The following is a 25,495-nucleotide window of genomic DNA, read 5'->3' as shown; positions in this document are numbered from 1 at the left end:
AGCAAACAGTACGAGACACCAGGATGAGCCAACAGTACAAGACACCAAGACGAGCCAACAGGACGAGACACCAGTACAAGACACCAGGACGAGACACCAGGACAGGCCAACAGGACGAGCCAACAGGACGAGACACCAGTACAAGACACCAGGACGAGCCAACAGGACAGGCCAACAGGACGAGCCAACAGGACGAGCCAACAGGACGAGCCAACAGGACGAGACACCAGGACGAGACACCAGGACGATCAGTATTACTCTCCACAGAAGAGCAGAGCACTAAGAACAAACCCAGCAGAGCAGCATAGAACATTTGTATAAGAACCTCTCAGAGATCCAGAGCAGACAGATACAGAGTATTGTATGTTATATAACTCTCTGTTATATAATTCCCTTTCGTTCCATATATTCACTCACATATTCTGTGCACATCTTCAACACATTGTTTCTCTCGTGTTTCTCTGTTTGTTTGTTTGTTTGTTTGTTGTTGCTGCCAGCTCTGAAATTCACATAGGCTGATTTTTTTTAGTAAAGATGGCTAACTGAATCTCTTATATACCCTCACGTCTATTTCACATACTGTATGTGCCATCATGTGCCCCAACTGCGCCCCAATACTTCTGCCCGTATAGTGTATATAAAGCAAAATTATTATTTTGCATATTTGTCATTATATGCAAACATCTCCATTGTGGGATTGATATATTAATAAAGAATTATCCTATCCTATCGTATACTATAATTAAATTAAACTCATTTAAGAACTAATGGTAACAACCTTTAAAGGAAAAAGTTTATTTATTTATTTATTTTTTTTAAATAAAGTCGACATACCAGCGTAATTACAATAATTAATTTGCTTAAAGCATTTTCTCTCTCTGTTTGGTTTGGTTTAGTTTCACACAGGCAAAAACCTAAACACACCAAAATGAGCAGCAATAAATCACACAAACACATCGTCTCCTCTGATTGGTCAGAGCTGTCTGGAAAGTAAATATGGAGAGAAGATTCTGTAACTCAGCGAGTTTATTTGTGCAGTGTGAAGCTGCTTTACCATTATACACTGAAATGCTGTGCTTTTAAACTGTGTTTTCAATGGGACATGCAGCACAGATGTACACACAGTAAATGGAGTCACAAAACTGCGAGTACTGAACTGCACATACCGTGTTCAGTCTAAACACCATGAGGCATAGACAGCGTTTGTTTATAGCTGTGGTTATTCCTGTTGTCTGGCTAATATATCAGATTTAACTGCACCTTATTAGCAGTTAAGCTGAAATAAAAGGAGAATATTTGATAGCTGGTCAGATCGAGATCAGATCACGTTCTCACAACAAACGGACCGCTCCAGAGTTCATTTGGGACTGGACTGAAACCACCTCCTCTAGCAGGTCTCAAGTAGATCAGGATATGGCTGTTACTCAATGTGGATTAGGTTAGAGGTATAGAATTTACAGAAACTCTGGTTGAGTCTGAGTCAGATATGGTAAAACAGCTGACTGACTGATCACATATTTTCAATCAGAACAGGACGTCCAACCTTGCATGCACAAATTAGTCAGAAATGGAGGTGCAGCTGAACGAGCGCTGTTTATTGCTTGATTAAATGGTGTAAAAGACTACAGCAGCAGTAAAACTGTAATGTATGTGTGTGAATTTGTTTGTGTGTAACTAAAAGTAACTTCTTTGCTCTGTACAGCAGGCAATATCAAGGATGGCAAAAATGAACATCATATGTATTATGTGTACCATAAGTCTTTAAAGGAATTATCACAACATGCTTGACAACCCCATGACTTTTGAATCGTCCCAAGGAACCTAAAGAACTCTGTGGACAGCAGCAGTGGGTGGTGATGCCCTTCTGTGATGTATTACTGGTACACTGGTACTAGACGTGTGTGTGTGCATGAAGCCATAGACGCAAAATCACCTCTGCTAATCTAAACCCACCCAAATCCACCCAAACATTCCTCTGCTCCCACACCCATTCCGACTGCCGTGGGCACAACACTCAGTACAAATAAACACAGGAGGAAAAAATCCAAAGCGGAGATCAAGCGCATACACCACTTTCCATGTGCTCATAAATGAACTACGGCGTGAAACTCTGGCCTGTCTAAACAACGATATATCCCCCCCACCCCTCCAACCCCACACACTGTGCCAGCGGAGACAACCTGCAGCAGATTACTGGAACTGATTCCTGATCCGTGTCCACAGGAAACAGCCAGGACACTCGGAGGATCGATTGAGTGATGTACTTTCAGACAAACACTGCACAGAAAGGTCAGCTACAGATACATCTGTGAGAACAGCAGGGAGCAAGAATGCTGCAATGTGCACTATATGGACAAAAGTAATGGGATACACATCTCTTTGAATCATTAAATTGAGTTGATGCCAACAGTTTGCTTGCATTGCTGCAAGTGTATACTGTAAAGTCTACAGTTCAAACTACTGCAGGTGAAATGTAGGTGTAGGTGTCCCAATATGTTTATGCATGTAGTGAATCAGGTTTAGAGCCTGATATACATTATATACAGGGGTTGGACGACGAAACTGAAACACCTGTCATTTTAGTGTGGGAGGTTTCATGGCTAAATTGGAGCAGCCTGGTGGCCAATCTTCATTAATTGCACATTGCACCAATAAGAGCAGAGTGTGAAGCTTCAATTAGCAGGGTAGGAGCACAGTTTTACTCAAAAATATTGCAATGCACACAACATTATGTGTGACATACCAGAGTTCAAAAGAGGACAAATTGTTGGTGCACGCCTTCTGGCGCATCTGTGACCAAGACAGCAAGTCTTTGTGATGCATCAAGAGCCACGGTATCCAGGGTAATGTCAGCATACCACCAAGAAGGACCAATCACATCCAACAGGATTAACTGTGGACACAAGAGGAAGCTGTCTGAAAGGGATGTTCAGGTGCTAACCCGGATTGTATAAAAAAAAAATTAAAAAAAAAACATAAAACCACGGCTGCCGAAATCACGACAGAATTCAATGTACACCTCAACTCTCCTGTTTTCACCAGAACTGTCCATCAGGACAATAAATTATTGTGGTCTAAACCCAGGTGTTTCAGTTTCATTGTCCAACCCCTGTATGTAACCCAGTAATTTTAGCTAGAAGTAAGTTTTGCTGGACGTTTTATTGATCATAATTGGTTTTGGTTGCTGCCTCACCAGGAATCAACACAATAAAATAAAACTTGTTAATGGATGAGCAAACTACATTACAGCAGTTTAGACTGAGCCTGTCAATCAAATCATCATCATTATCATTATCAATATAGCAATAATAATAAAATGATAATTACACTGACCTGACATTCTTGCTCATGATAAAGGCCAATTTATCTTTCTGCATTGAACCTATGATGTAACCCAACGCATACCTTGCCAGGAATTTAACTGTACATCACATGACGCGGACAGCTGCAGCTGTGATTGGTCCACTGAACCATCCACACATTCCATGCAGAATTATGAATTACGCAGGCAGTTGCGTAGGGCGCTCGCACAGGCTACACCATACATAATGCCACGGACAATGCCACAATGCATTGACTCATCCCAGAACTACATATTGGCCTTAAGACTATGTTAATTATAGAAGTTGGACAGAATGTTACATTTCTGAAGATGTGCGAGCATTTAACATTCCCCAATCCACAGTGTTATACAGGTGTGTATAACTGGAATGCATCTCAAATGGTTGTAACGGTGGTTTTACATGTATTGTACTACTGGAGTAGTAGTGCTCTGTGCAGGATGGTGAGTTATCTGTAGCATGACCTCTGGCCTGATGTGCCTATCCTAGTTATCCATGAGACGTGAGGGTTACTTTTGCCTCATTAAACTCATCTTCTACCCAGCACAGAGCGTGTCCTGTGTGTGCCTCCAGAGAAGCCAGGAACCATTGTATTTTCCCTGCTAGCTCCTTCAACACATGTTTTTCACCCATTGCAAGGTATTACCACCCACAGTGGACAGTGAAGGGGGTGGTAATTATGGTGCTTGTCTATGTGACAAATAACGCTGGCAGAAATCACATTCACATCCACACACTTATCCTGCACAGCATTGTAGGGTACTTTAGTTTAAATGCCACATCGGACACGGTACTAGATCCTGTCCCATGACGTTGAGCATGTCTGTCTGACTGTCTGTCTGTCCGTTTATCTGTCTGTCAGACTCTGGCTATTCAGCTTTAGATATCAGAGATTGCAAGAGGGCTGTGCTGTGTCTCTTACTGAAGGCGGCCGCTCGACTGCTGCTGCTCGGCTGCTCTTTATCTTTAGCTGCTTCCTATTTTCCTGTTAGACGGCTAGAATCTAAAGTGCCCTGCCACGGCCCCCCTTTATCTCTCCAACAGCCTGTAGATCCACATATTGACCCACCCCAGAGGGAGAAAGAGAGGGAGGGAGAGAGAGAGAGAGTATACATGTGTAAATGAGGCAAAGCAGAGTGACAGGAAATTTTGGTATGTAAAATGTCGATACCGGGAGGCGGAATTGCATCAGAAGATGCAGACATCCTGGGAATCAGTTTAACCCAGAGAGGAAGAGAGGGATGAAGGAATGGAGTGAGTGAGAGAAAGAAAGAGAGAGAGAGAGAGAGAGAGAGAGAGAGAGAGAGAATCATATTTGATTCATGATATTCAGCTCATTACTGTGGTGAAATTTAATGTGTGTACACTTGTAAGAGCACTACCCCTGTGGTTACTCAGCATACATGTCCACACACACACTGAAACACATGCACACACACGCACACACTATTTCTACTACAAAACATAGAAACACAAGTAACTAAAATGAACAATTTACAAAGAATCATTATACAACAGTAGTACAAAGAATCTGAATTTAAATATTAACATGATTAAGAAACATATCATCTATCTATGAAACATATTAACCACAACATGGTGAATCTCTTTTAACAACAAAAATAATTATACGATCGTTTCATAAAGATTATTTGATCATCATAATAGTATCGTTTCCCACAACTGAGATATAAAATCACATTACATTACGTTACAATTACATTACTTTTTGCTTTGATCAAAGTAGAAATTTAATCACTTCCCAAGGAATCATGCAAAATATTTCCTAAAGCACAAGAACTGAATCAAATAATTTCCTAAAAAATAATCAATTTCGTGCTTAAAGAATCATGTTAAAATATTTCAAAAATGGATCACAACTGAACTAAAATCACTCCCCTAATATGATTAACCCCTTTTAAAACTAACATTTCCTAAAGACTAAAATACATATATTATAGAAGTTATTTACATATAGAAGTTATTTACATATATAAGTTTTTTATTTTTTTATATATAAATAAAGTAATATATGTATAAATAAAGAACATTTCAGCACATTACTTAAATGTAAAAGTAGCTGTTTACTACTAACTACTGCTCTACTACTCTACTACTACTTTATTAAAGAGAGAGACAGACAGAGAGACAGAGACAGAGGGACAGACGGATTAAGGGCAGTTGGAGGAGTTCTGAAAGAGAAAGTTTAATTAAGCTAATTAGGAGGAGAAGCTGAACATTGAGGGCAAGAGCTTTTTAACGAGCACGACTGGAGACGCAACCCGAAAGCACCTAACCAACAAACAACAGCTGTTCTCATCTGGGCCACTCGCTGTGTGTGTGTGTGTGTGTGTGTGTGAGTGAGTGTAATTGTGTGTATGTGTGTGTGTAATTGCGTGTATGGGTGTAGGACAGTGAGTGTGTGATGCAGTGAGTCAGCATGAGACAAGCTGGACAACGTACTGCTTAAGGGTAGCGGTCACTGCTGCCTCTGCAATACTGATACACTGTATGTACTGATATTTCTGCTGTAAGAACCAACTACCAACACCACAGCAACCACCTAACAATATTACAGAAACCACCCATTAACACCATGGCAAACACTAGCTGTGAACCTGAATATTGGCAGCTTAGTAGACCTGGGCATCAAACCCACAACCATGTGATCACAAGCTGTGAACCCAAATAGTGGCAGGTAAGGAAATCATGGTACGGAACCCACAACCATGTGATCAATAAGGTATTATCCCCAAAAGTGGCAGCTTACCAGACCTGTGGTATCAAACCCACAACCATGCAATCACTAGCTGTGAACCCCAATAGTTGCAGGTTAGTAAATGTTGGTATGGAACCCACAACCATGTGATCAATAAGGTATTATCCCCAAAAGTGGCAGCTTACCAGACCTGCAGTATCAAAGCCACAACCATGCAATCACAAGGTGTGAACCCTAATAGTGGCAGGTTAGCAAATCATGGTATGGAACCCACAACCATGTGACCACAAGATGTAAACCCCAATAGTGGCACATTAGCACATTTGGGTGTTGAACCCACAACCAAGTAAACACAAGGTGTAAACCCCAAGAGTTGCAGGTTAGCACATCTTGGTACAGAGCCCACAAACATGTGATCACAAGCTGTACACCCAAACAGTGGCAGGTTAGCAAATCATGGTATGGAACCCACAACCATGTGATCACAAGCTGTGAACCCCAACAGTAGCAGCTTAGCAGACCTGGGTATCGAACCCACAACCATGTTATCACAAGCTGTAAACCCAAACAGTGGCACCTAATTAGACTTAATGCATTATCAAATCCACAATCATGTGCTCACAAGCTGTGAACCCCAACAGAGTAAGCTTAGTGAACCTGAGTATTGAACCTACAAGCATGTAATTATAGGTTATGAACCAAAACAGTGGCAGGTTAGGCAACCTGAATATTAAATTGATGGTAGTGGTAGCGTAGAAGACCTGGGTATCAAACTGAAAACCATGCAATCACAAGGTGTAAACCCCAAAAAGTGGCAGTTTAGCGAACCTGGCTATCAAACTCATAACCATATTATCACAAGCTGTGATCCCAAACAGTGGGACTCAATCGGACCTGCGGTGTCAAATCCACAACCATGCAATCATAAGCTGTGGACCCCAACAGTGGCATGTTTGAGAATCCTTGTATGGAACCCACAACTAGCAGCAGCTTAGTGAACATGTGTATCGAACCCACAACCATGTAATTACAGGTTATGAACCCAAACACTGGCAGGTTATTGAACATGGCTATCAAATCCACAATTATGTGATTAAAAGCTGTGAACCCCAAAAGTGACAGCATAGCAGACCTGGGTATTGAACCAACAACCATGTGATCACGAGATGTAAACCTTAAATAGAGCCCCTAAAAAGGCTTATTAAGGGTCAATACAGCCACAGAGCTGCTGTATAAACACTCGGTCCATACTGCTCTTCACTACGAGAGATTAGAAGTCTCGTAGAGAAGGTGTGGGCGAGCGAGAGCAGAAGAGAAAGTATGAGTAAGGGATGCAGTTTTAAGCTTTTACTCTTCGGCTTTCATAACTTCAAGCAAAAGGCGGGTCTTGAAACGCACCATGTGTCAAAAGCCGTTCCTTAACTGGTAAAGCGAAGCGGATTTGCAGAAGAAAAACTGGCCCATTCTTCACGACTCTCTGAAACGTTTTCAATTCCAGCGCTCAGGTCTGCAGACATTCAGAGGAGAAGATGTCAGACAGAATGTGTGAAGAATGGTTAGGGCTTAACTCACAGTTCTGACTTAAAACCCGAGTCCAGACATCAAACTGATCCAGTGAAGACAGTTCAGATTAATCTTAAATCGTTCCATTACCTTTAAAACGTCGTATTGAACACAATTTACTTTGGCTCTGCTCTTTTTCTATCAGTCCGAAATAAAAGCTGACCTTTCTCTTTCTTGTTTTTGGTCATGAGTAAATGTATCCTGTTGCATAAAAAAAAAAAAAAAGTTTAAACTTCTCAAATGTTTTTCGGCTCTTAGCGTTCCTGTTCAATTTTTTTTTTTTTTTTTTTACAGGTTTAGTAGTAGATTGATGTGCTTTGCCTCGCTCTGCCTCCAGCCTCGTTATGTCACGTAATCACGTGGGTAAATGCACCTTAAGTTATTGGACCTTTCCTGACACATTTACTATAAAAAATTGTATTGCTAAATTAATATAAGTAAGACAATCATACAGCCCTATGATAAAGAGGACATATTACGCAAAACAATTTTATTATTATTATTTTTTTTTTGCATGCTTTCGTATTTTCACTTGGGTTTCGACTTATAAAACCCTATAAACCATTCCCTATACATAAACATCCATTAAGCTGAAGTCAGGTAAAAGTGCTTTGTATCAGGAATCATATGCTTCTATGAGCCGAATGGATGTCTCCCTAATTCTGAGGTCACAATGAAAAAACGTGCATAAAACCCACCCTGTCAACACCCACCAGAGCAGTTTGGTTGAGAACCTCGGACAGTACACAGCTGGGTAGTCAGCAGACTTCGTCTGACTGAGGAATCTATAAAGGGTAAGACAGCAGATGAGGGAGATATTTTCAAGTACTTTCAAATAATGAGTTGTGTGCTTCTATCGCACTTTAGCATAAACTAGCTTGTTTGTGTTTTGACATTTAGCACAAGCTAACACTAAGAGTCCTTTATACGAGAGTGATTTTGTGGAAAGAACTTCATTTTGTAGAGCTCATAGATCTATTCTTACTTGTGTAAAAAGACGTATAATACGTCCCCTTATAATAATAATTATAGTACTGTAATTATGAGAGAGAAAAACTGAAGTGTGGGCTTACATACAGTATTGACTGTCATCTGGCAAAGCACCTTAAGATGCTTCAAGTACTATAAAAAGTACATTTGAGAATCACTAGTCTATTTCAAATTATTCAGATTCAGGTTGCCATTCTTCTGAATTGCTTAAAAGTGGGTCAAAAGTTGATTCTAAAGCTTCATTCGGACAGGATTGCTTCCCAAAAATCTTAAAAAATCTGCCTCTGCTTTTATACGTCAGCACTGATCTGAATGGATGCTATCCTTCCGTGTTCTCTGTACCACAGTACATGTCTGTTATTCCCCGAGAGAAGCTTCAAAGACAGCCCGTTCTTCTTCATCTACGCGTAAAGAAGAGGAGAAAAGCGAGAGGAACTGGTGCAATTCTGTGAGAAAACAACTTCTCCGCTAAAGCATCTCAGCGGGCTCCCGGGAAACTGCCATCACGACGCTCATGGGAAAGATCCCAAAGCGAACTAGCCAATCAGGTCGCGCCATCTAAAGATGAGAAGGAACACAGAGTGCAGGTTGCTGGAGCGAGGAGAATAATCTCCTCGTTTTTGTGTCTTTATCTCCTGTTGTTCGCACAGAAAGCTGTGGGGAAGAGATGTACAACCTCCAGAGGGGCAGATAAGCACAACATATCGGTGGAATCCCTGTACGTGCACTACTTTAATGTTCGGAAACTGCACTCGGGGGAATGGAAACGTTGTAATAGACAATATAAAACTGATGCTATGCAGCTAAACACAATATATCAGGCAAAATGTGTAAGGATACACAATAGTGGCGCAATACCAGGATATATTCCAATATCTCAGAGGACAGCATGACCTAGAGGGGAGAGCAATAGCCCAAGAAAAGCAAGACAGAGACTGAATTCAGCACAACACTAAAATCAGCACAACAATAGTGCTGGCTAGTGATATCAGGCTAGTGATATAACTGAGATGGTAAGCATCATGCTTTTGTATTTCCACTTGGAAACTGCTCAACTGCCCCTATAAACACAATTTTTCTTTTTTTTTTTTTGTGAGATTTTAGTGTCAGGAGATCCTATGCTTCTGTAAGTTGCTTGGAAACGTGCACAGAACGAACCTGGCACCACCCCTCACTCATCTACCCCACAAGAAGGCCCACCTTTTCAGTCATTTTTGTTCATTTTGGTTGAGAACCTCAAGAAAGTACACAGCAGGACTAGCCAAAAGACCTCGTCTGAGGGAGGGATCTGTAACATGTTGTAAACACTCATTGTATACATGACAAGAACAGTTAGTTGTATAAAAGTGACAGAGCCTATAAACGGCTCATTCTAAAAGGGATTAAAACTGGCAAGGTTTCTTAATATAAGAATGATTCTGTACAATAAGCCAATTCTAAAATCTTTCTAAAAATAGGTACAATATGCCTTCTTTAAAGTGTGTCATCAGTTTATATAACCAGTATTTAAAAAAAAAGTGGGGGTGCTTTAATATAAACAAGGCATTCAGAGAATCAGAAGAAAACATGAATTAAAGGGTAGCAATGGCCTAAAGGTTAGAAAAGCAAGATCGAGACCAAAAGATTAAAATAAATAAATAAAATTAAGCTGCGTTCACATTACAAGCCCCATTAATCAATTCTACAGTTGTGTAAGGAAACTAAAAAAAACTTAATATTAATATTTACTTATAAACAACAGTAATTGCTAACATAAGGAATCAGGTGCTGGCAGTGTGTCCAAATTTGGCGCAACACTGGTGCTGGCTGATGTGTACATGCAAAACAATGCATAAAATCTGATCTGATCGTTCACATTCATGCTGCACGCCCATAATTCAGACACATGTCCATTCATCAACCACATGGCAAAAGTCATGGGACACAATATCAGATTCTCTCCCACAAATGTTGGCATGTCATCTTAATATTAGGCTGCCTTGTCTTGATTCTGTTGTCTTGTACAAATAGTTGTTTACTGAATTCCAATACTGTCAACATAATGACATTCAAATCTTGAGATTTGAAGATGGAAGACACTCCCCATTCTCTCTGAGTGTCAATCTAAAGCACCTCTCTCTCGTCTACTTGTTCTGTTTTATTTTCCTCTCTTATCATGTATCTGTCCATCCACTACCAACCCCTCTCTCTCCCCTCCCTCAACCCCTTCACTCTCTCTCTCTCTCTTTCTTCTTCTGTTCCATTAGTGAGAGCAAATGGAGTAAGAGCACTCAGCCCTGAGCAGCTTTTACTTCTGAATGGGTTCATCATAAATCTCTCGCCCTCACACACACACACTGATAAAACGTGTGTGTGCGTGTGTGTGTGTGTCTCTGAGTTCCAACATTTTTAGCCCTCTACTAACGGCAGTAACTGCTTGGCTGAGGGGCAAAACTAGGCTGTTTCAGATGAGGTAGAAGGTCTGACTCTGGAACTAATGCTGGGTTTTTGGGATTGTGGGTATTAGCATAGCTATTGGTTAAGCATGGCCATCTGAAACAGTTCATGCACTTACTGTTCTTGCATCACTTTCAGAGTTGGAAAGAGTAGACCCCCTTAAAAAGTAGGACTTATCTGTTGGAATTATCTATATGGATTTTAAATGATGTAACCGTATGGGCTCTTCTAATCCTACTGTAAGAACACTATAGAATTGGTAAGAGTTGAAAGTCTTGACCTGAAGACCTCTGTCCTAGGCGAAATACCAGATAATTTAGGGTTTGCCTGTATTTTTTGCGCTATGCTGTACTGTACACGTCTCTCCAAACCATCACTGATCATCAGTAAATTTTACATTTAATAAAAAAAAAATCAAGAGATCAGAGTCTGGAGGAAGAGTGGAGAGACACACAGTTCAAATTGCTTGAGGTCTAGTGTGAAGTTTCAACCAATCAGTGATGGTTTGTTTGGAGAGACACGTCATCTGCTGGTGTTGATCCACTGTGTCTTACACAACACAAGTCTAAAGTCAGAGCAGTTTGGTTTTACCAGAAAATCTTACAGCTCTTCATGCTTCCCTCTGCTGACAACTTTTATGGAGATTTATGCGGATTTCATTTTCCAGCAGTACTTGGCACACTGCCCACTAGGGGTGGATGATACGGCCCTAAAATAATATCACAATATTTCATGGTCTTTTTGCAAAAACGATGCTCTTGGCGATATGACAAAACACTGAATAACAAAATATTATATATATATATATATATATATGTATATATATATATATATATATATATATATATATATATATATATATATATATATATATGGCACGATATTTAAGGGTATACTATCGTCCACGATATTCAAAGATGTTGGCAATATTATTACATACAATGATATGACACACCCCTACTGCCCACAGTGTCAAAGGTATTCTATTTTTCTGAGACACTGACTTTTGGGTTTTTTTATTGGCTAAAAGCCATTAGAAATCAGCAATAAAATAAATAATACATCTATATAATATATGAGTTTCACATTTTATAGTATTAAATTACTGAATTAAAGTAACTTTGTGATTGTTTTCTAATTGCACTGCACTACTACTACTACTACTACAGTCTTGGACTTCACTATGCAGAACAGCACTATATAGTGCTGTACTGCAATGTAGTGCACTGTACTACACTACTGTTTTGTATTGCACTGTATTGCATTTCGTATAGAAACACAAACAACACACACCCCACTCTTGAACAGCTTCACTGCAGATGAGATACCAGCTGAGCACAGCACACACACACACTCTAAATCATTCTTTAGAAGAGGGTGAGGTCAGACAGACACAAGGTTGATCATTTCCATCTACTGCACCTCTCTCCATCTCTCTCGCTCTCTTTTCCTCTCTCAGAACAGAGTGATGGCCAAAGCTGAAGTGGATAGAGGAAAAAGAAAGACAGAAGGGAGGAAACAGACAGAAAGGGAACATGATATACTTACATTTATCAGACACAGCAGTGCTGCTGGAGTTTTTAAACACTGTCCACTCACTGTTCTCTCTATTTGACACTCCTACCTATATCTGCTCCAGCTTGTAGCTACAGCAAAGCCAGAGATAGAATCAGCTCTTAATCTGTTGTAACTGTCGCACAGTTAGTGTTGGTCATCTTCAAGTCAGGGGTCACAGGACAATACAGGCCTACAGGACCCTGCTGATGGACTACTCTCAGACCTGTTGTGACAATAAGGTGTTTGGCAGCAGTTGTGTGTCTGTTCTAATTGTACCAGCACAACACACACTACTGTAACACCAGCACTACACCAGTGTCAGTCACTGTAGTGCATAGACTGTGTATAGCTGGACAGAGCATCGTCTCTCAAAAGCCACCACAGGTCGGGGCGCCCCCTGCTGTTCGGTTGCAGAAAGCTATCCCCATAGGTTTCAATGGCAAAACAGAACAACTTTCAATCACGTTTTTTCTAATATACTGTAATTCTAGCGCCGTTATTTAAATGTAACAGCTAGTGTAACCTCTGATTATATTGTCTAATTTTTATATTCCCACAGAATTCGTTTTTTAAAAAACGTTATTCAGCTCTATTCAAAAAGGTGTGGTTGTTGTAAAAGGGCTGGGTTACACCTAGCCGGGGTGGGACCAATGACTGTATGGGTGGGACCCATACTGTGACCTACTGTGTGAGCTCTGTGGAGGCAGCCCTCAGGGGCGGAGTTATTTAAATGAGTAGGCGGTTTCTCCACAGTCTTTCTCCCTCCTCTGGTCTCTACTGCACAGACTCGGGTTTCAGGATTGCCAACATGGAGGAAGATTTTAGCTTCATTTTCATTGAATGAATGGGAACGGTGACACGGCGTCCATCTTTTTTTACAGTCTCTGGTGTAGTGCTGAGAATGACCCCCCACCCAAATATCACCTGCTCTACAGTGGTCCTTTGGGGTTCTGACCACTGAAAAACAGGGTGAAAGGAGGATAATAATCAGTATAAAAGTATGCAGAGAGACAGATAAAGGACTACAGTCTGTATTTATAGAACTACAAAGTGCTCCTAAATGATCAGGGGAGTTGAAAAAAAAATGGACAATGGGTGTAGATAAAAAAAAAAAAAAAAATTGGGGTGGTCATAGTGTTTTGTTTGATCTGTGTGTTTTGAAAGAGAGATGGAGAGGGTGAGCGAGAGAAAAAAACAAAGAAAGAGGGAGGGGGAAGACAGAGAGAGGGATAAATCACGCACAGGTTGTAAAATGATCCAACATGACATGTGAAGATGGGGAAGTGATGCGTGAGGAACGCTCTGTTCACAGTCAAATCACACGTCAATCTAAATCCTAATCACTAAATTTATTTATAAATAGAAAGAGTAGGAGGGAAATAAAAAGAGACACAGGAAGAGAAAGAGAGAGAAAAAGAGACGGAGACAAAGACATAGCGAGAGATATATACCTGTTGGAAGAGTGCTTGTAGATATGGTTCCGCTGCCATGAGCCATTAAACTGACTTGCTGTAATGGCGGCTTGTAAAGGCCACAGACCAAGGCCAAGAGCGCTATGGTAAATATCCCCCGCCACATTCAATTTAACACCATTTAACGAGCTGTGCACACATGCAAAAACACACGCACACACACACGCCTAATCCAGCCTTAAATGTCACATTCAGAAACAACAGCACCTTAATTATTAATTAGGTGTAACAATTAGGAGCCTGGTTGTGTAAAATTTGCTTAAAATGCAGAAATATCTTATAAAAATGGTTCCAAACAGCTTCAGTGTTGGAGGAACAGCAGCCCACAGCGCCCCCACAGGCAGATTTTATAGCAAGACTCTTATAACAAGATTCCAGCTTCCTCAAAACTAAAATATGTTCAGGTTTCTTCAAAAATACTGGCCCACTTTACACCTAATCACTTTGGCTATGTTCACATGTAAAAGCAGGTAAATGTCTAAGGCCTACACAAATGTGGGTACCTACCTTTATAAAGGGTTTATAAATGGTTTACAATTAGTTTATTAGTGGTTACTAATTAGGTTGTAAATGCCTTAAAAAACATTAATAATCAGTTATAACACATACGTAGAAAGGGCAACAATAATTAGTAACCATTAATAAACTAATTGTAAACCATTTATAAACCCTTTATGAAGGTAGTCTTATGTTAAAGTGGTACCCACATGTGTACCATGTCACAATAATTACATTATCGACTTACCGTACAACAAATGTACATGACCTTAATAATATCTGATAATTGTTATATCATCTAATGTGTTTATCTGTATGTTAGTTCACATATATAACAGCGAACAGTTGTTTCAATAACTATGACTCCATGCACACTAGGGCTGCACGATATATCGTTTAAGCATCATCATCGCCGTGATGTGTGCATGCTCAATTGTCACATCGCAGGACGTGTGAGGTCACTTAAGGCAATTAAATCAAACACGTCATGTTGCAATGTTTTGATTCTTGACACAAGAAGTAGATTGTAGAGTAGAGTAGAGTGACAGGCTGCTGCTGCCTGCGCGAGAAGCGCAGGAGTAAACACGAGGTAACCGCATGGCCTCCATCCACATGGTTGGTCACGTGCTTGTAAACGTGAGCACGTGTGGAAAGCTGTGCACCTCAGTCCAGCACAGGTTTGCAGTGCATATATTTCCAGTTACAGCTGAATTCACGCTTTTAATCCAAGGCTCTTATTTGCCTTTTTACAAGCCATTAAAATGCCTGATTAAATGGACGATTACCGTTTCGCTGTTTTAGTCGGGTTGATCAATCCAGAAGAGAGGCAGCGCGCGGGTGGGGACAGGGCTTGTGATGTCAAGGGCCCTGCATTGTTTAATATCATATTGTTATATACATCTTAGAAAAAAATTGCTATGTAATTTGCTATGTAAATTTTTTCCAAAATTGTCCAGCCCTAATGCACACAGTTTGGACTGCAGAAGTTGGTGAAAAAAAAAGTATATATTTACAAAACTATGATTAATTATTTTTTTTTTATCTTTAAAATTTTATAATTGCTATTATATTATCATTGTCAGTGGCATTCAATGGTTTTAAAATTGCAATAATATAGTTTTTCGCAATAATTTCAATGAGGATATATTGTCCAAAAAAGTGTTTTTTTTTTGTGTAAACAGCAAAAAACAAATTGGATCAGACATGTTCAATTTCGATTTGGGCCACTTTAATATGTGCTACCGAAATCTAGTGCAAATTTGATTCATAGCAATGTGACTTTCTCTGAACAGCGAGATCGAAATTCATGTGACATTTATGTCAAGAAGATGTAAGAAAAAAAAATACATGAGGAAAACAGAAAATGGCAGAGTGTATACAGGAAAACAGGTAGCAGCAGTGAAGCCTTCAGTGGTGGAATAAAGAGGTTACAGAGCTCTGATATATTTGAACTAATGACCCTGTTCCAATGTTATAAGAAGACATTTGTCACAGCAGATTGGTGTTCCAAATGAATTGTATCTGATAATAGGTTACGTTTTTTGAAGATGGCCGATTCATTTTCATTTATAAAAGCAGTATACAGGGGTTGGACAATGAAACTGAAACACCTGGTTTTAGACCACAATAATTTATTGTGGTAACGGACAGTTCCGGTGGAAACAGGAGATCTGAGGTGCACATTGAATTCTGCTGTGATTTGGGCAGCTGTAGTTTTAGGTTTTTTGGAGACAACCCGGGTTAGCACCTGAACTTTCCTTTCAGACAGCTTCCTCTTGTGTCCACAGTTAATCCTGTTGGATGTGGTTGGTCCTTCTTGGTGGTATGCTGACATTACCCTGGATACCGTGGCTCTTGATACATCACAAAGACTTGCTGTCTTGGTCACAGGTGCGCCAGCAAGATGTGCACCAACAATTTGTCCTTTTTTGAACTCTGGTATGTCACCCATAATGTTGTCTACATTGCAATCTTTTGAGCAGAACTGTGCTCTTACCCTGCTAATTAAACCTTCACACTCTGCTCTAACTGGTGCAATGTGCAATTAATGAAGATTGGCCACAAGGCTGCTCCAATTTAGCCATGAAACCTCCAACACTAAAATGACAGGTGTTTCAGTTTCATTGTCCAACCCCTGTAAGTGAGCATTTACAGGTGATCATATTAAACAGTCCTGAGACAGCGAGGCCAAATCATTTCCAAAGACTCTCAGTCATGAACGAGGATGGAACCAGAGGGCTCCTGATGATAGGTTGAGCACATGGTCACTTTTGTACCACTACTTGGAACTGAGAACCTTGAACCCACATATCTACGAGGCTTTTCGAGGAACAACTTTGAGCCAATCATTCAGAAGCTGTTCTGTAGCTTCCTCATGCCACTCAATTCAATTTTGCGCAGATCACTCTGTGGCCGTGTCATCAGCCGCTGCTCGTGTGCTGGGTGATAAGGGGAAGAGTGGGCAGTTTGTAAGAGCAGGCCTGCGCTGAGGAGCTCTCCGCTGATTCAGAGCTCCCGACACCAACGACCCTCTATTGACCTTGGTGAGGTAGCGGGACGTGGCCTGATGAAGCTGTTGAAGTGGATTCTGTGGGATTTGAGTGGCTGAAACGAGGGATGAGGGAAGAGGATTGAGGGAAGTGGATGGATTGTCTGTGGTTAAACTGGCAGCTTTGGTGCAGGAGTGTGTAAGAAGATTGAACTGGAAACTGAGGAGGAATGTCGGCTCAGGTTTCGTGAAAGCCAGTGAAAGTGTGTGTAGCAAAATAACAGCTATCTACAAAAGATGCACAGAATATATATGACAACTCAAATTTCTCTGCCAACAGTGGTTAAAAAAAGCACTTTCAAAACAATTTCTAGCATATAGTGACTCATTTATTTAAATCCTATTACATTAGTATTGTTTTTCTGCCTGTCCGGCTTTGTACAAATTTTATTCACAATACTGAGGTAAATACACAGTTAGATTACTATTGCTGTGTTAAATTTAGGGCAACAATTGAACTGCGTTCAGTTCTGCTTAGAATACTACTGCTGAGGTAAATATATTATTGGAATAGCACTGCTGAGGTTATTGTATGACAAACTGCACTGCTGAGGTAAATGTTTGACAAAAGTAGCTAAGGTACATTTAAGAAAAATATTGCTGAAGTAAATTCATGATTACAATAGCACTGATGAGGTCAATATATGGTTGGAAGAGCAATGGGGAGGTAATTTTATGACTACAGCTGCACTGCTAAGGTAAATGCATGATTGAAATAGTAAGGCTGAAGTAATTAGATGACTAGAGCTGCACTGCTGAGGTAAATGTTTGACCAGAGTAACACTGCTAAAACTGCACTGTTGAACGTCTGACTAAAGTATGACAGGTTAGATAATAATGTGATTTGAATAGCAATGCTAAGGTTATTTTATGACTACATGTGCACTGTGGAGGTAAAGGTTTTACAAGAGGATTTTGTTTAAGTAAATATACGATTGGAATAGCACTGCTGATGTTATTTTATGACTAAATCTGAATTACTGAGGTAAATGCTTGACATGAGTAGCTGAGTTGCATTTATGACAAATCACTGTTGAGGTAAGTTCAAGATTAGAAAAGCACTGCTGAGATAAATATATGATTGGAATTGCACTCATTTTGACTACAGCTACACCGCTGAGGTAAATGTGGGACAAGAGTAACACTGTTAAGGTAAATACATTGTGTTTTTCTGGTATGTCTGCTAGGATATTAGAAATGTTCAATAAGTCTTCAATGAGTATTTGATATAAATTGTAGTTTTGTAATTGATTTTCCTATATTTAATGGTACAAAATGGCAAAATTAACAAGATGTTTGCCAATATCGCTACTACTATACACTAAATCTGAATAAAAAAACAATAAATATTCTATGACCTTTTGCAAAATTTGCCCCCCTCACAGCACCAACATCATTCAAAGCTCCATCTGCAGAGCTGGTAGGAAGGAGTAAGACTCAGGGTCTCAGAGCTCCAGTTCCACTGTATTTCACATGCTGTGTGAAGGTCTTGAAGGATACATCGGCAGACAGCTTCAATATTTTACAGACGAAGGAATAAAAAAACCTTGAATAAACTTCAATGATGTACGATGAGCAAAATCACCCTACACTTCATACAGTGTCCATCAGAATGACTCTATGGATCATATGAACACTCCAGAGCTTTATATAGACCAGCATTTCCCAATACTGATCCTTGAGCGCCCAATCAAACTCAATAAAACCCAACCCCACCAGAACAGTCATACAAACATTGATAAATTGATATTTTAATATTATGGAGCGCCACTAAAACACATTCTCTAGTGTGTAACGTAACACATGTGTATACTGCTCTGGAAAAAATGAAGAGACCATTTGAGTTTCTGAATCAATTTCTCAGATTTTCGAGCATCAGGGCATGTTCTCCTCCACCAGTCTTACACACTGCTTTTGGATAACTTTATGCCTTTACTCCTGGTGCAAAAATTCAAGCAGTTCAGCTTGTTCTGATGGCTTGTGATCATCCATCTTCCTCTTGATTATATTCCAGAGGTTTTTAAATTGGTAAAATCAAAGTAACTCACCATTTTTAGGTGGTCTCTTAATTATTTTTTTTCCAGAGAGGTAAACAATCTTATAGCATACCCCCTATACATTATGTAGTAGAGGTGTGCCAAAAAATCGATTCACATAAGAATCTTGATTCTCATTTACTACGATTCAGAATCGATTTAAAATGTCCCAAAATCGATTCTGAGGGGCGGGTTTTAGACTGATTTTGGGCTGGGTATTTTTGTTGGACCTGGCAACCCTGGGGATAGCGCTTGTCCTTTCAAACGGAGATCTTCCAGACACACACAGAGCGTAGGTGTTTGAGAATCACCGGTAAGATGGCAGAACAAGCACTATATTACATTAGATTAACGTGTAGTTTCAATGTTTTATGGCAGAATGCTTCATAACAAGCATAAAAAAGATCGCTAGTAGTTAGTTTCAGTAACTGTTAGCTAGCTAACTAGCTAACTTTCCAGTTCCACCTTAAATAACGCTACAGGTGGCAGCGGGCTGCAGCATTTAAGGCGGAACGGAAAAATACAATAAGCTAATCAGAGCTAATTTCAGCTCCCCATCACAGAGGAATTAAGGAATGGACAATATGAATTAATTTCTCCACCTCCTGCCCCCTTTCTGAAGAAATACAACCACCTTAAATTAACTAGTTAATCAGCAGCTGCTCCTGAACTTTAGCGCTCCACTGCTATCATCACATCAGCCCAGCAGCGTCACCTACACACCACCGCTAGTAGCCTGGTAATAAAGCAGTGTTATTTATTATTTATTTATTGTTCATTAACGTCATTGTGATATCCCAGTGATTCCTCTGTCACTGAGGACCCACATTCCTGCACATTTTATTGTTTTTGTAACACATTACCTGCTCCAGGACCAGTGTATATTATGGAGGGTTTTTTTTCAATAAGATTCATAAGCCAGAAGCAGAAATTTTTATAATTCAAATCGTTTTGAATCAAAAATCGATTTTGAATCGAATCGTGGCCCCCAAAATCGGAATCGAATCGAATCGTGAGATAGTAAACGATTCCCACCCCTATTATGTAGTGTATTACAGTGTGTCAGAAAAACTGTACGGATAATACATTCATACAGAATTACAACAGAGAATTGACATGATCACAGATCAGTATAGAACACTGATCTGAACTACTTCCACTACCAAATCTTGTTTTACAATCTGTCAGAACAACTAATTGGACAATATGTTCACTATATGGATATTATTATAGAGCATTACACCACACCCCCATGCTTTCTATAGTGTATTACACACTATCGGATTGAATGTATGGATCTTATGATCATTGGGCAGTACGGATTTCCATGTATGGACATTAAGAGCATCGTAGAGCATTACAGAGTGCCCCCTGTGCTCCCTATGGAGTATTGCAGCCTGTGAGAACGAACTTGTAATTAAAAATATTAGCAAGTACGGTCAAAAATGCCTTATTACAGTGTTTGTGCATGTGCATATGTTCGGTTATGTTTGCATATGTGTGTGTGTGTGTGTGTGACAGAAATGAGTGATGTGTAGCAGGACGTCTTCGTTAAATGATGTGAACGTGTGTGTATAATGAGGTGTTTCAGAACACAGCGTGACTGTCAGTCTGTCTGTGAAATGTCCGATAAACAAAACACCCATGGAGATCGGTGTGTGTGTGTGTGTGTGTGTGTGTGTGTGTGTTTATCAAGGTGTGAAATCACATAATCAGGTGCAAAAATGCATGCAAGCATGAGAGAGCTCTACTGTGTATTTAATTTAAGGATAACACTGAAAATCTATTTTATGTGTGTGTGTGTGTGTGTGTGTGTGTGTGTGTGTGTGTGTGTGTGTGTTACCATGACAGTCTCCAGATGCACACACACACACAAATATGAATCGATGTTTGACAGATTAAATACTTGCTGTAAATAAACAAAATCACTTCAGAAAGATGTTTGAGCTGCTTGATTGTGGAATCCAGCTGGGCTCTGTCTGCACGTCCTCAGGTTGTTTGGGACTGATGGAGAATTACCAGCTGTGTAATCCACAGCAGTGAACTAACTGCCTCCGGACGCTGCGTTATCCAGGCTGAGACGCTTCTGTTAGTGTTTACACAAGTTATGTTTATCGTAATATTTTAATTATGGATGCACCAAATATTCATCCAAATTATGAGTGAAAATGGTAAAAAAAAAAAAAAAAAAAAAAAAAAAAAAAGTCGCGTCTGATACTCCTAAATCAAATAAGCTATATATACACACGGAAGAGGACAGGAAACACCCGGGGACAGGTAATGAGGGGGCAGAGCTATAAGTGACACATGTGGGAGCACTGAAGACAGGAGCATCTGCTGATCAAACGTTTCTACTTTAATTCAGTGACATACCAAGCATTCATTTTCTGTTTGTATTTAATGTGTGCTGTCACATTTTTGTCCTGTTCTGTGTCCTCCCTTTCTGTCTTCAGTGCTTCCTTGTGTGTCACTTATAGCTCCGCCCCCTTGTTACCTGTGCCCAGGTGTTTCTTGTCCTCTTCTTGTGTACAAATAGCCCATTCGTTTCAGCGTTTATTTCTTGGTTCTTGTGCCTGTTCAACATCAGTCAGGTTGTTTCTTTATTTTCAGTCAAAGTGTTATCTGTGTTCCTAAGTTATTTAGTTTTAGGTTTACTGTTTATTTTCACTGCCAGTTCAATAAATTACTTGCTTTTGCGTTCGCCTCCGCACCCTCCCTGTGCAAACCAGACATATAAAATGATATAAAAATGATAAAAAGTAATGAAAACTTAGAGGAAAAACATGTTTAAATGCTACTAAATTAAATCTCACCACAGTTCACTTACTGTAGTATATATCATACTGTACAGACAGCTGACATGATAACGTTAGTAAGTGGGCATCACCTGATAAGAAATGTAGTAACTATGGATAGTTAAGTGAATAGAAGGTGCTAGAGTGGTGGTAGCACTATTCTACTATGCAGCAACACATGCACAAACAATCTTCATGAAATGTCAGGTTAGACCCTATAAAATCTCTCATATTTTGTTGTTCCCCAAACAGATTAGCATTTTTGTCTCTGAAACCCATTTGCGCTTCTATCTGGCAGTTCTATCCATATTCTTCACAACATGTAAATCAAAGGGCCTTAGTTAAGTGAGTAAAAGGCACCCCAAGAGATCTAAGTTCTCAGATTTGAGCTCTCAGAGGTTTCAGCAAGGTCTCAGAGCATAATTAGCTTGTTAGTGCTATGGCTTGTGTATAGTCATCATTAGGAAAGGCCAGGAGATGCAAATTTCAAAAAGTTTGATAAAAAAAAACCCTGATTCAAACAAAAACTCTTCAAAACTTGAAAAGTCCCAAGAATCTTAATCAGCAGAAGTGGGCGATCTCAAGCAACTGGCCAGCACTCTGAACATTAAGATATAACTGCTGACAGAAAAAAAAAAAAAAAAAAAAAAGGTTGTTGGAAAAAGGTAAACAAGCTTTATTAAGTAGCAATTTATTCGTAATGTTCATAACAAAGTGTGTAGGTCTGGAAGACCAAGAAAAACCTAGAAGAAAGTTGGCATTAGGATGGCAAAACTAAGTCACCCCCTATGGGAGTACAAAAGTACTTCCCTTTAGCAGGATTTACCAGCTCCTGAAGTGGTGGTGCACTATTCTACTGTGCAGTGACACACCTGCACAAATTGGCCCTTCATGCTAGACTATTTAGAAGAAAACATTTCCTGTGTCTAGGCCTGTGACATTAATTACACTATGAGTTAATCATGCAATATATGGACATAGCCTTGATAATTTAAGCTGTTTCAACCACTGTGTTTATTTAGATAGAAGAGCCCATTATAGTGGCAATCCTTTTTTTTTTTCTTTTAAACTTAACAGTATTTTAAGATGTATTCCTGAGAGGGGCTGGCATGAAATATTCTAATTAAATATTATTAAAGTGTTTATGTGACCATCCCTGCAAAGCCAAATATACTCATTGTAAAAATAGTGTCTGGTAGGCCCGCCTATTAATTTTTCTTGCCACGATAGCTTTTACCGGTTATCTAAGAATCTTACTGTATTTTTTGCACAACAAGACATACTTAACAGCCTTTAATTTCCCCAAAAATGTTTAGCACACCTTGTAATCCAGTGCACATTATGTATGAATTTTACCAGTCAGGTCGTAAGGAGCAGTAAAGTCACTCCACTGAAGTACAGCTGGAGTAGTATTAGCATTAGCCACTAACCATGATAACAGCTCGCCATTTCTTCGTTCAGATGTGAGTATTACCTGCCTGTAGCCTGCTGCTAACCCCAACTAGCACTGCTGGAGCAGCATTAACATTAGTTGCTAATCATGCTAAGCATAGGACAAACCAGTATCTAATATCACTCTGGCTTACTGGAACACTCAGTTAGTGGCTAATGCTAATGCTCTAGCCTTAGTGCTGGAGAAATTTGTGAATCTAAGCTTACTGTAGATAAATGGAAGCGCTTAACTCACCCAAATAAACAATTTCCAGGGGACAAATTTGTGTAGATTAACATCCAGCACTTGTTTGACTTTGTTTGATTTTTTTTCTTTTAAGAATTACAATTCTGTTTAATTATCTTAGCTTTACTTAACTTAGTTACTCAACCACCACCAGCACCCAGTGGCGAGACGAAAACATGGCGACACCCCTGTTTCCTTACTAGTGTCGCATGCTCCTTATTACCCAGTGCACCTTATGTATGAAAATAACCAGAAAATAGAGGTTCATTGATAGTGCGCCTTATAATATGGTGTGCCTTATAGTCAGTCAAAAATACAGTACACTGCTGCTAATGATGCTGACACAAGAGCTACTGTGGACATGGAGATATCAGAACTGCAAACTTTCACAGTACTCTTGGTCCAATTACACATACACACCAGAGAGATCTCAGAATCCACAGACATTTCAGTCTGACAAACCAAATGCCCATTTATTATTTGATTATAACGTGTAAATAAAATTGGTTAATATTCAAAATCACATTAAGTACTGAGGCGTAAACGGGGTCTTGGATGCTACAAAAGCAGCAGTTTACAATCACAATAATGGCCAAAGGAGGTGATACTGAGTGAAATACTAAATAACATTTTTGTGTATCACTTATAGTGAAAATGTCTGGAAATCTCTGCCTTTTCGCAAAATTGCTGCAGTTCTGAAGGATGTATAAATAAGTAACTCATAAATGATCAACGTACACAGTGTAATGGATTCATTAGATAAACTAAATACAGCAAATGACTGAAAAGAAGATGAGAAAACCTCTCATCTCATCCCACAGTGTCCACCCAACCCCGCAGAGGCCACCACCAGGACATCAACTATTACCTACTTACAAGCCCATGTTAGATTTGACCTGATTTGATCAAAGGGACTTTAATAAGTTGGTTATAGATGCAAAGAGATCTGCGGCGAGGAGGTGCGCGGTGACCGCTCCGAGAGCCACTAGCCTAATTAGCCTCATTAGTCTGGATGCTGGGACCTAAGTGTGTTACCCTAATGAGCGAGCAGAGCTCGGACATCTCGTTCCACCATCCCAGCTCCTCCAGACTCATCTGATCTGACCCATTTGAAGAAACATTGGTGGATGCGGGGTGTCATCCCGCTCTCAGCGCAGGAACACTCCGCTTTGTATTCATTATCCGGAGTGACAACCTCATTCCAGAAGCGGTGGATTCAAAGGAGAACGCAGCACCTGACATGACATGAAGTTTAGAACTGCATGTACCTGAGCAGAAACATGAATAACATCACAGGCTGAAGAGTGAAGGGGGAAGGGTAATATGATGATAAATTAATCTGTATGATATCTATCTACTGTTGGCAGCAAAGGAAAAAAGGGTGTCTTGTCCTTTTAAAATATTTAGCTCCAATTAACAAAAGTAAACTTTTCTTTTTGAACTCAGCCCAACTCTGTGAAACTCTAAGGGTGCTTTCACACCTGCCTCGTTTGGTCCGAACCAAAGTAGCAGGTATGAAAGGGGCCGTGAACCACGGTCCGGTTCGTGTGCAGTGTGAAAGCACTTTTCTGGATGGTTCGAACTTTCGGACCAATTACAGGAAGCTGAGCAGGTGTTCCTCAACCACGGCAGCAGAAGCAGAAAAATAACCATCTACTACTGACTGCAGCCTGCGGGAATGCGGAGTTAGACGTCCAACGTGTCCAGTCCCACCCACTTTGTCCACGCCACGCCTTGTCAGTCTCGCAAGCTTGTAGTGTATACACAGTATTTAATCCTGACGATGCGCCACATTATATTTAAAGTCCGCTAACTGCCCTGTACATTGTTTACTTCCGTTTAGAGGTGGAGCTAAGACATGA

At 40.0% G+C, this 25,495-nt stretch overlaps 1 protein-coding gene across 6 annotated transcripts in view; it reads right to left on the bottom strand.

Moving 5' to 3' along the window:
• The window catches only part of utrn (utrophin), a 364,200-nt gene that overhangs the window by 154,679 nt on the left and 184,026 nt on the right, over positions 1-25,495 (bottom strand). The gene's annotated exons all lie outside the window — the stretch shown is intronic.

The sequence above is a fragment of the Astyanax mexicanus genome, chromosome 13 (assembly GCF_023375975.1).
Source record: "Astyanax mexicanus isolate ESR-SI-001 chromosome 13, AstMex3_surface, whole genome shotgun sequence".
Classification (NCBI taxonomy): domain Eukaryota; kingdom Metazoa; phylum Chordata; class Actinopteri; order Characiformes; family Acestrorhamphidae; genus Astyanax; species Astyanax mexicanus.
Note: the sequence above shows the minus strand (reverse complement) of the source record. Positions and strands in the feature narration are given on the sequence as shown.